Raw genomic sequence first — 12299 nt, forward strand, 5'->3', positions numbered from 1 at the left:
CACTTCACCTTAACTCCAAAATTCTGAATTAGGAAGAAAGAAAGAATCCATTTCATGCATAGGGAACAGTAAAAGTAAAGATCTGGAAATAGAAGAACAGAAAACACATTGAAGGAATGACATGCAACTGACTTTGGTTAGAGATGGTGAGAGGGAGTCATATGACAGAAGGCTGGAGAGCTAGATGGTGCTATGTTACAAAGGACCTTGATGTGAAGCTAAAGAGCCTGGACTTTATTTGGTAGGCAATGGGAAGTCATTGAAGATTTTTTAATAGTTCAATGACATAATCCAGTCTATGCATTAGGAAGATAAATCAAGTAACAGTATAGAGAATAAAGACCAAAGAGACTAAAGGACAGGAGAATATAAATGATGGATTATAGGGAAGATAGAGATGGGATAGGATACGACAGCTATAAATAGGCTATTGTGATAATGCAAGGGAGAAGTAATGAGAATGGTGGTGATAGTCCATCAGTAAGTCAAGAATCATTTTTTAAGCATCTATGTGTCAGGCACTGTGCTAAGTGCTAAGGCTACAGAGAAAGGCAAAAAAGACAGTTCCTGCTTTCAATAGAGCTCAGTCTAATGGGGAAGGCAACATGGAAAAAATTATGTACAAATAAGGTAAATTAGAGATAATAGAAGGAACGTGTTAGCATTGAGAAGAATCAGTACAGGCTTCTCATAGAAGCTGAGGCTTGAAGGAAGCCAGGAAAGTTAGGAGGTAGAGATAGAGAGGGAAAATATTCCAGGCAAGATTAACAGTGAAAATGCCTAGAGTCTGGAAGTGAATCTTATGCAAGAAACAGCGAGGAGGTCAGTGTCAGTGAGAATTATAGAGTATTTGGAAGGGATGTGGGAAAATACATGGTTGAGTGGTGGGAAAGTAGGATGTAAGAAGACTAGACAGCTAGGAAGGGGCCAGATTATTGTGAAGGGGTCTGAAAGCCAAAGAGAAGGTTTTGCATTTGATCCTAGAAGAGACGGGGAGACACTAGAATTCATTGAGTAGATGGTGAGAACAATAAAAAGAGAAAACTACAAGATATATTGTGAGAACAGAACAGACATGAGTTCTCTGCTGAATGTTTTGGACCTGGGAAGGGGAAGGAGTCAAAGATGTCTTAGATGTTCCATGCATGGATGAAAGAGAATGTGTAAATTGATAAGTATCTTCATAAGGTATTTCTAGCTCCTGACAACTCTAATTTCATACCCTGTCTTTGACCCTTTTCCTATACCACCTATTTCTGCAATTTCTCTCAGTATTGGATTAAAACTTAGAAGAGAAGGCCAAGAGGGAACTTAATTTTTAAAATTCTTTGTATCAGTCTCCAGGACTTAATTTACCATAAGAATGATGCAGATTAAATGTTAGGAAGAACTTTCTGAGGGCAAGCCTGTTTCCACAAGGCAATGTTATTTGCAGGTCAAATGTTTTTTAAGAACATTATCTGAAGAACAAACCTGTTCTATATAATTTTGATGTGTAATAAAATAATTGAGAAGAAGCACTTACAATTTGTAATTTCTGGCTTCTTTTCTCAAATAACTCAAGCATTCATTAACCCCCTACAGTGTGCAAGACACTGTGCTAATACTTAAAATACCAAATCAAAAATTAAAAACTGTCCCTGCCCACAAGAAATTTAAATTCGATTGCAGAAAAAAGTGAGCTATTTTCTCATGTAAGTTTCACATCAAACATGTAACAAATAGTGCAAATATTATTACCTTACATTTTGTAGACTGGGAAAGATGAAGTGACTTTATCAAAGCCACATAGATGGTAGTTAACAGTGCAGACATTTAAATTCATATCACTTCTGTTCCCCTTGTGCCAGGATGCAGCAAGTTTGTTGCTGTTGTTGACCCACAGAAGAAAGAAAAAATTAGAAAAGAGGAAGGTCTTCAGAATATCCTTTCCCGGAGTCCTAATATCAGTCTTCACCCATCCTCTCCCTTTGTTGCTACCCAAAGAAAAGGGATGGGACCTATCTCTCCTCCCAAAATCACTGCTTCCTGTCTTCTGCCTTATTACTCCTGTGACAATGCCACAAATATAAAAAAGTCAATCCTACTGCCTACTCTAGTGACCTTGAACAGGTCCATAAGGGACATACAAGGTAGGACTACTGTGGACAGATGAGTTACATCAGTAAGATAAGCAGGAAAACTTCTGTCAGCTTACTAAGTCAATAAACATTGATTATGCACCTACTATGTGAAAAGCAACATGCTAAGCATTTGGGATACAAGGAAAGGTAAAGTCCCTTCTCTCAAGGAGCTCACAATCCAGTGAAAGAGACAATGGAGTGAGCTCATGAAGTGAATCACCACATTTTTCAGGACATCTGGCAGAGCAATTGCACATCTGGTCATTAAAACTGGGGTTTTTTGAATGACTAAACACTGAGGGATGGGATTTTCCTCCTTAAAATACCTCCATTCTTCATTATTCTTTTAGGTTGGATAAACTACTCCTGAGCAGACAGCAATTCATAAAACTAAGTGATAAGAAAGCCAGAGCTGGGGGTGGCAGCACATCTGTGGAACCTGCTATTCAGAGGATCTGGCTGGTGGATCTCCTGAGTCTGAGCGTTCTGAGATGGAAATAGGGTTAAAGATCATTGGTTGTCCACACTAAGTCCACCACCAATATGGTCAACTATTGGAGGGGAGGATGAACAGGCTGATGGAGGAGTTGTGAACTGGTCTGTGTCCAAAAAGCAGAGCAGGTTAAAGCTTCTCTGCCAATCCATTGTGGGACTGGGTCATGTGTGGCCAGCATCCTTCCAACCTGGGTAAGACTGTTGTTGCTGTCTTCATTGTTTAGCTTTTGCTCTTGAAGAGGACCATGGCATGATGCCATGATGTGTAAGTGAATTAGATTTAAGTGAGTTAAGTTTAAGTTATACAGAGTCACCAATCTTACTTTCTCCTCCATAGTCATCTGGGTCCAGTGGCAAGATATAGATCAGGATGACTAAAGATAGCTCCAGATGCAGAGGGAAAGGAATAAGACAAGGGAAGGGAAGGGAAGGGGAGGGGAGGTGGAGGGGACAGGAGGGGAGAGAAGGGGAAGTAGGGGAGAGGAGGTGGGGGGGAATGGGGAAGGGGAGGGGTTGGGAGAGAAGAGGAGAGGAGGGGATGAGAAGGGAGAGGATGGGATAGGAGGGAAAGGGAGGGAGGGGGAGGGAAGCAGAGGGAAGTGGACAGGAGGGAAGGGGAGGGGAGGGAAGGGAGTCCCCAGTGGAGCAACTTGGACTACTCACAGGTCATTTGTCTTTCATTCTCAAAAAGGATCATGACATCAGGAAGGCGATGCTATGACTTGCAAGTGAATTGGATTGAGAGAGGACTGTACAAAGTCATCAACCTCACTTTCTCCTCCAGAGACATCTGGTTCCAGTGGCAAGGTATAGATCAGGATGACAGGAGATGGCCCTGTTGAGTGAGATAGGGAGAGGAGGAAGAAGAAAAGGGGAGAGAGGAAGAGAAGGGGGAGAAGGAAAAGGAGATCAAGTTGACAAATAAAGATGCTGTCCAACACTCCTCAGGCTGACTTTGAGGTAAGCCTAGTTGTGGGTGCCTCTAGAAAAAAAATTCCCATACAAATCATAAAATTATAGACTTGCAAGGAACCTTAGAATTACAGAATCTTACAATTGGAAGGGACCTCAGGGATTATCTAGTTCAACCTTTACATGAAGAGAAAATCAGATAGAAATGAGAGCCACAAAAACTCCTGCTGGTCACATATTGACTTAGAAAAACATATTAATGTTATCTATGTTTCACTGTATTTTATTTATTTTGCTAAATATTTCCCAATTACATTTTAATTTGGTTGGGTGTACTCAGGAGTGTTGTGGACCACATTTGGCCTGCTAGTCAACAAAGTGTTCGCCATCTCTGCTTTACACCATTCTGACAATTTCCCACCTGGAGATCTGCAGTGATAGGAAACTTCTTTAAAAGCTGAATTTACCTTTCTCCTTACTAGCTCTATGACATTAGGCAAGTCACTTAACCTGTTTGCCTCAGTTTCCTCATCTGTAAAATGGAGATAACAAGAGCACCCACCTCTCAGGGTTGTTGTGAGGACCAAATGAGATAATTGTGTTTTAGCATATAAGAGTGTTAGCACACTGCATGATACATAGTAAACATTATATAAGTGTTAGTTATTACTATAGTTATAGTGCTTTCAAGTTTGCAAATATATGTATATGTATGTATATATATATATACCTATGTAGTCATTTTATTTGATGCTTATTACAATCCCATGAAGTATGTGCTATTATTATAGCATTTTACAGATAAAGAAACCAAGGCTGAGCAAGCTTCAATGACTTCCCCAGGCCTATAACATCTAAGGTAGTATTCAGTCTGAGTTTGGAGTTCCTGATCCCTGTCCCCCAAGTTTTCAAGTTCTCTCTCCTCTAACTTAACCCCAATTCTTTCAACCAATCCTTGTACAGCATGGTCTCCAGTTCTCTCATCATCCTGGTTACCCTCTTCTGATACATTATAGATGGTCAATATTCTACCTCAAACACAACACTCAGAACTGCAAACAATACTCCACAAATGGTTCTACCAGGGCTGAGTATATAATGACTATTTTTCCTTTCATGCTGAACACTTACATTGTCTGTGAACATAGCATAAAATTGGATTAGCAATCTTGGATGCTCTGTCACACTGTTGACTCATACTGATCTTGAAGTAATTCTAAGTCCTTACCCCTTTTCCATACAAACTGTTATCCACCTCGACTTGTATGGGCATAGTCAATTTTTTTAATCCAAGTGTAGGACTTCATATCAATCCCTGCAAAATTTCTTCTTATTAGATCTGGCTTATTGTTCCAGCCAGTGGAGATTCTGAACCCTAACCTATCCTCTAATCTATTAACTATCCCTCCTAACTTTTTATCATCTGAAAATTTGATTAATAAGCCTTTAATTCATTGATTAAAAAAATATTCATCTGCTTGGACTTAAGACTAGATCCTTGAGATACTCCATTCATAGACTCCCTTCCATAATGATATCAACCCATTAACCAATATTCCTCTGGATTATTCCTTTAGTGAGTTCTGAATCATCCTCTACCATCATCTAACACAAACCTTTCCATTTTGTCCATAAGAATATCACAGGAAACTGTCAAACACCTTGACAAGATCTACATATTCTGTGCCTAAAGAATTGCCCTGATCTATCAATTTTGTGTCCAAAAAAAAAAAAAAATGAGATTAGTATGGCAAGCCCTGTCCTGAACAGTGAGCATGCTCACTGCTTTCCTTTCTAGATGATCAGCTATTAAAAGCCCAGAAATAATCACAGAATATTATAGCTGAAAGAAATCTTCAACATCACCTAATCCAATGCCCTCCCTTACTGGAAAAGGATGTAAAACTTAAAGATGTTAAGTGACTTGTCCAAGGGCACACAGATAATTAATGACAGAGGCAAGGATTAAAATTCAGGACTTCTAACTCCTTGTCCAATGGTATTTCTGCTACTAAAACAAAAACAAACAAAAAATATCAGATCACTTAAAATGCTTCTACAAATTGATCAATAATAATATATGTGGCATTTGAGATAAAAAAAAATAAAACAACCAAGTAACAAAACTTTGACTATAAAAAACTGTCAATATTGGTTCACACGTATTCTAAGACTTGTAAAATATGAAAATGGGCTATCAGGAGAGATTGTTTAATAGACATACATTTTTAATCAAAAGGGACGACGTCTAATTTAAAAAAATATTGGCCTCAAAGCAGGAGGATAGATTAGTTCTTTCTACTCCTATAGTACCATTTTCTATATTTAAAATACCATGGCCCTTCCATTCCTCCTTCACAGGGCTCTTAAAATATCATTTTTCCCACAAAGTATGCCTTGACTGATAGAAAGTAAAGTGATTATTTGTTTCACCCCAACTACCCAATTGGCTTCAAAACCCAATACAAATACTAAACTCTACATAGAGTGTAAATATTTGCTTATTCCTGGACTACTCAGTTGTTACTATTGCATCATCTCTGTTGTACAAAACTCTGTTTCAATAACTTTTTATGTGTCTTTTCCATGGACTATTAAACTTCTAGATGGTGGGATCAAGTTAACCTGTAGGTATAATAGCTAGACAACCTAGATACTATGTACTATTTAGATACCTGATAGATATTATTATTTCATAATAATACTGATGCAGAGCATAGGGAAAGATACACATGGAGTAGAAAATCATTCCTAGAGTTGGTTATTTTTCCACTGAAACATGGACAAAAAGAACAAAAAATCAAAAATGACAAAATCCACTAAATTCACTGAACCATTTCAGGTCACATCTGGATGAAAACTACCTGTTTTTGTGAACCTTTAACAAAAATGTTCTGGTTTAATGAACATGTATTGTATTTATCAAAAATAAAAATAAAGGTGTCCCAAAGGTGAGGGTAATCTGAAAGGGGAAGAATGTTTAAATCTGATGGGATTTTGGCTTTATTCATACTCTCCATTTGTTATTGCAAAAATTTAACATTTTTCATTTGTCCTTAAAGATTGTCTGAAAGTAGTGTTATTTGGATCTAAGTTATCAACTTAAAAATGAAATGGAAGTGGAACTTATAGTCACGATAAATTTGAAGTGTGCTTTAATTATGAAAGTTAGATAATTCAACCTTGGGGAAATTAGGGGGATATACCACACAGAAATACAACAAATACCCCTTAGAACTGAAGAAGATAAACTTGGAGTAGAGTCAGAGAAAGATACAGATGTGAGCATGTGAGCACGTATGTATATGTGTATGTGTATATGTATGAGAGAGAGAGAGAGAGAGAGAGAGAGAGAGAAAGTTCTTCCAGTTGTATATTGTAGGCTAAATAGATTCCACTTCTATTGGACCCTCTAAGTTACTGTGACAGAGGGTAAAGAGAGGTGGAAAAGAAAACTTTGAGTGACACTTTTGACAGCAACCTACAGAAATAACAATTTGACAGAAGAGACCATCATAAATATAAGATCATCTCAGGCATGAATAGGATTCTCCTTAATGTAAAAAATAAGGAGCATATGTATGATTCAATTCAGGGTGAAGGGAGGGGACAGGTGGCGGAGGTTATCGAGCAGCAATTTTTTCACTGCTCAAGGTAAAGAAGTGATATTAATTTACATGTCCTTGTTGGACATTTTTGGATGTTCTGGGGCATTTCCTTCTGACTCTTTCTAGGCTTATTGGAAATGTTGGCATGTAACTAACAACCTCCCAAAATGGCTAGTATAACTATTAATACTGTTTGTTTCTATGTCAATATCAAGATTTATTTGCCCTCCAGATTGTCTGTTGACCTCACTCTTGCCTCATCAATACAAACTTCACAGATCAACAAATCTTCATATTGACAGAAAAGACCAGTCAATATCTTATTATTATTTAATAAGAATTTCATTGTGAGAGCCCTGGGGAGAATATACATCAGTAGGAAAGCTTCCATGTAATATTATAAGTATTGCTTTAATTTGAGGCTGAAAAGGGAACTATTCTGCTTTGAGTTTTCAGTATATAAGGGCCACAGAAACAGTTGAAAGAAGATAGCTAATACATAATGTTCTCAGAACAGTATCATCCTATGAAGCTGCAACACGTTAAAGGACATTTAAACTGAACAAAACAGATTTCTTTTGTGCCACTATTGCTATACAAATGCTAGGTGTATTTTACTTTATCTGCTGACTGACTGATAGATGCATCAATTTCAGGGTTTGTGATTTAAGCAAATTGTTGTCAGTGGTATCATTTCTTCTTCTTTTTGGTGTGTATGTAGTTCTCCCCTCCCCAAATTATCTCCTTACAGATAATAGAGTATTACAACTTATGACAGAATATATATATATATACACATACATATACATATGTATGTATGTATATGCGTGTATATATGTGTGTATATATACATATATGTATATGTGTGTGTGTGTGTATACACACACACACACACACACACACACTCACATTTCCATGTGAGAACCTGGGAATCATTCATAAAATTCCAGAGATAATTTTTTAAAAATCTGCTTCTGCTTTTTGGTATCATTATTAACATTTTCATTTTCAAGCAACTTGTTATGCTTTTCAAAATATCTAAGCAATGTTAGGCTTTATGACACGCTGGATCATTCTGAAAGAAAGTGTCAATCTATTCAATGAAAAATATTTTCCTTCCTTCCTTCTTTCCTTCCTTTCCTCCCCCTCCTCCCTTCTCCTCCTCCTCTTCTTCTTCTTCCTCCTTCTTCTCTCTCTCTCTCTCTCTCTCTCTCTCTCAACTAACTTGGGAGTTGGAATAGTGTATTCTTTATAGAACCTCAGATCTGAAAGCCCTTTTTCCATAAAGAGGAAACTGATCAACATGCATTCAATTGACATCGAGAGAAGATGTTGATTGCTTTTTAAAAAAAAAACAAAACAAAACATCTTAAATTCCTATTTTCCTTACCATTCAAATTCCATCATTTCCTCTATCACCCTCCTTAAATAACTCTAAACTAAGTCTTTTTTACTGTTTGTCTGGAGGAGTGAACTCCCCCCCCCCCATACTTCTCTCTTATATTGCATTTTCCATTTTTCCCTCAACTTATTGCATATTATTATTTATATCTAATTTAGTTTCTCAAGGTAGGGAATTATGTATGTATGTGTGTTCTCTTTAAACAAAGCAAAATGTATTCTTAACATTTTATATATGTTAAATAGAAATAATCTTGAGACTGGTGAATAATCCAGTTACACATTAAAGATGTCTGCTTTCTTTGTATGAATATGCTGTGAGGAACATAAGGGAAAAAAAAGGCTGAAGTTCCTGTCAATTTTGCAGAATTTTCAAAGAGTGTTCAGAAAGATGGAAAAATATATCTGGGAAGGAAAAACCCAAGTTGGATGAAGTGGCAAAGGCTGCTAAGTTGTGGTAAGACAGCGAGATGAAGGGTTATGCACCAGCTCAGGGGATGGGGGGGAGGATCCTAATGTTCCCAAATAGCCCCTGTCTGACTTCTTCCCCAACATAAAATCTACAAACCTTAGGATATCCATTGGGAATGTAGAAAAAAAATTGGTAAGATGTGGAATAATCTCGGGGATCATGAAAAGCAGTCATACAACAATAAGGCAGCAAAACTGAAGAAAAAGTATGAAAAGGATGTTGCTGATTTTAAGTCCAAAGGAAAGTTTGATAGTGCAAAGGAAACAGCTAAAGCTTCCCAGTAAAAGGTAGAGGAGGAAGAAGATGATGCTGAATAAAACTATATTGTCTTAAATACCATAGAGCTGGGGAAACACTAAAGCATCTTTATTGATACAATGTAGCATTTAACATTTCAAATTGGAAACAGGAGCTCTACACATTTTACCATGGATGTAGGTGTTATGTGTACCTGGAAATTGTATCAAAGTTGTACATATTTCTAAACATTTTTAAAATGAAAAAGAAATTTAGTATCTTCTCTCTGTGTACTCTGCTGTTGCTGTAACAAAACATTTTTTAAAAGTTACAGGCTTTTGTGTGTGATAATTATGGTTACTCGTTAGAAATTCCAGGCTGTAAATTTATACTCTGTGTATCTGGGGGTGTGTGTGTGTGTACATGTGTACATATGTATGTACATATCTCCACATACCCATATAAACACATACTCATATGTACACATTATGTGTGTATATATATGTGTATATCCCTCTATCTAGACAGTGCGTGTGTGTGTGTGTGTGTGTGTGTGTGTGTATATACTATCTAGATAGCTATACATATGTGTTTGTATTTATGTGTGTTTAAATATACTAGACAAATTCTTCTCATAAATATTTGGAATTATGACACCTTAGAGAGGGAAAATTAATTTGGATCTTTCATTAGGTGCTGTGGCCCAAAGCATGCACAGTTAGGGTAGTTTTATATGAGAATTGTTCATGTAGCTTAGTTGTCATTTGGTATACTGTGAAATAGTAATATGCTACCACTCTTAGATGTGGCAAGGGGGCAGGGTTTCAGCTGGCATGAAAAGTATTTTTTTGGTCGTGGCTGTTGAATGCTATCATTTTAAAATGGAAACTTTTTCAAAAAAAAATTAAGGGACAATGCAACAATGGAAGTTAAAACACATTCTGTACCTAATACTTGGAACATTTTGTTGATTTTTTTTTTAGAATCCTGGAATGTTTTCCAAACTAAATAAACAGTATTAACATTTAAAAAGAAAATCTTAACAACTGAAAACTGCTTGTCATAGCTTTGTGTACATGGATTAAAATAAATATGAAGGTTGAAGAACCCCCAAAGCAGGATTTTCTCAAAGTCATCACAAGACACCATGGGTATCTTTAGCCATAAAAATGTCTTTTAAAACTTGTAATATAGGTTGTCAGAAATCAAAACCCTATACAACAAAATTGGTTCGATATTCTCATTTCAAATTCGATGGGAGTCCACCCTGGCTCTGATTCAAACATTTCTACTTTGGTTGTGTCAGGTTTGTGGTGGCTGAACTCTCATCTAGTCTACCAGAGAAACAGTCACACCAAGGTCTCATAGTCAGAGTTCATGACTATGGTTCATAGTATAGTCATACATATTCATATCTCTCAAAATAATTTGCAAGCCAAATTGTTTTGGCTTTCTTCACCCCATCAATCTTATAATTAATAAGGCTGGTTCTCCTGTTTCACTTTTCTCGCTGGAAGAAAAGATGAATGAAATAAAGATTCATCCTGTAGATTTAAATAGAAGTACACATTGCTTATTAAAAGCTGATGGTATCATCCAGTGGTAGTATGGGATATTTCAGTTTTTCTCTTTCAAAAAATAAAAAGAGAGAGATAGGAGGAAAGGAAGCCTTTCCAGATGTGGTGGTTTGGGCCTTGATCTGAATAGCTTTGTGTTATACGTCAATATATCTAAATATCTTTGTTATCTACTGAACAATATATAGGAAAATGTTGGAATAAGGCATTACGTTTAAATTTTGTCTTAGCATATTTGTACTTGTGAATTAATTTCTTCATTTGTTGTTGAGAGCTAGACACTGAATACGACATTTTGTTTTCTAAACTCTGAGTTAGAATGAATTTTTCTTGAATCTTCTCGTGAATTTCATTTGGGAAGGAGGAAGGGATAGAGAAAGAGAAGAATTTTTGAGACAATATATAGAAAGTTTCTTTCAAAAGCTTCCAAAAGTTAATAATTATGATGCTTCTGACTTTTGAAGTAAAGTGATAGCTATGTTTCTAAATTTAGTTGGAAGGATTTGGTAACCATATAACTATTTAAGGAGGTACATAGCACAAAATTTTTTTAAAAAATAAATAAGTGTGTAGGATTTAGTGTAAATTGTCTGCTTTCATTGGATTTTCTAAGATGACTTAGGGTAATGCAGGAAAGTCAAATTGAACTTGATTTGGAAATAAAACTTTGATAATTGAGCTAAGTAGCGAACTTGTCAATCACCTGCGACCTTATTCTATTTACACATCACTGAAACAATGAAAAGTCGTAGGGCCCAAGGATGAGTTTCAGAGCATAAACAGAGCAGCCCTGACTCAGTTATATGACATGACCCTTTTTGAGCAGTTTGTTTAACTTGTATTAAAATGGAGAGAATTAAGTAAACAACTGTTTTGAGCAGATGTTTTAACTTTTACACCTGGTACTTGCCTCTGCTTTTAGAAAAACACGTGAAAGCATAGAAATTGTGTGTGCCTGTGTGCTATGATGAACTGGGATCATCCCGTTAGAACCTCTGTTTGACAAAAGGTTCTTGAAACCAGCGTTAGACAATTTTGAAGTTTTCTTCTGCCTCAAAACTTGCACGTAATGTGTCCAGACACAAAGATCAGTGAAATCCTTTACCTGGACCTAATCACAATTGGAAAGAAATTTTTTCTTTACACTTATATTTCTGTGTGACTGTAAAGGTATGATGTATGCGCTGGGAAAATGTTTAGTGCTTCTTTTTCAAAGATCGAGATATATCGTAAGGAAGAATAAGTCCAGCCCTTTGGCTAAGGTCCCTTACTTCTCCCCAAATTTGCTCCAACCACCTCCTTCAGGTGTTGCAAAGAAAGTGAGAGAAAAGACCAAACAGGAGGAAGTAGGGGAGGGGACTTTGGGGAGCTGTAAGGATGCCTACTTTCTGGGCGCAAAAAAACCCAAAGCCTTTGCAGGAACACTCTGGTTTGGTTGCTCCTCTGTTTCTGGTTTATGCCCTGGCTTACGAGA

The sequence above is a fragment of the Notamacropus eugenii genome, chromosome 7 (assembly GCF_028372415.1).
Source record: "Notamacropus eugenii isolate mMacEug1 chromosome 7, mMacEug1.pri_v2, whole genome shotgun sequence".
Classification (NCBI taxonomy): Eukaryota; Metazoa; Chordata; class Mammalia; order Diprotodontia; family Macropodidae; genus Notamacropus; species Notamacropus eugenii.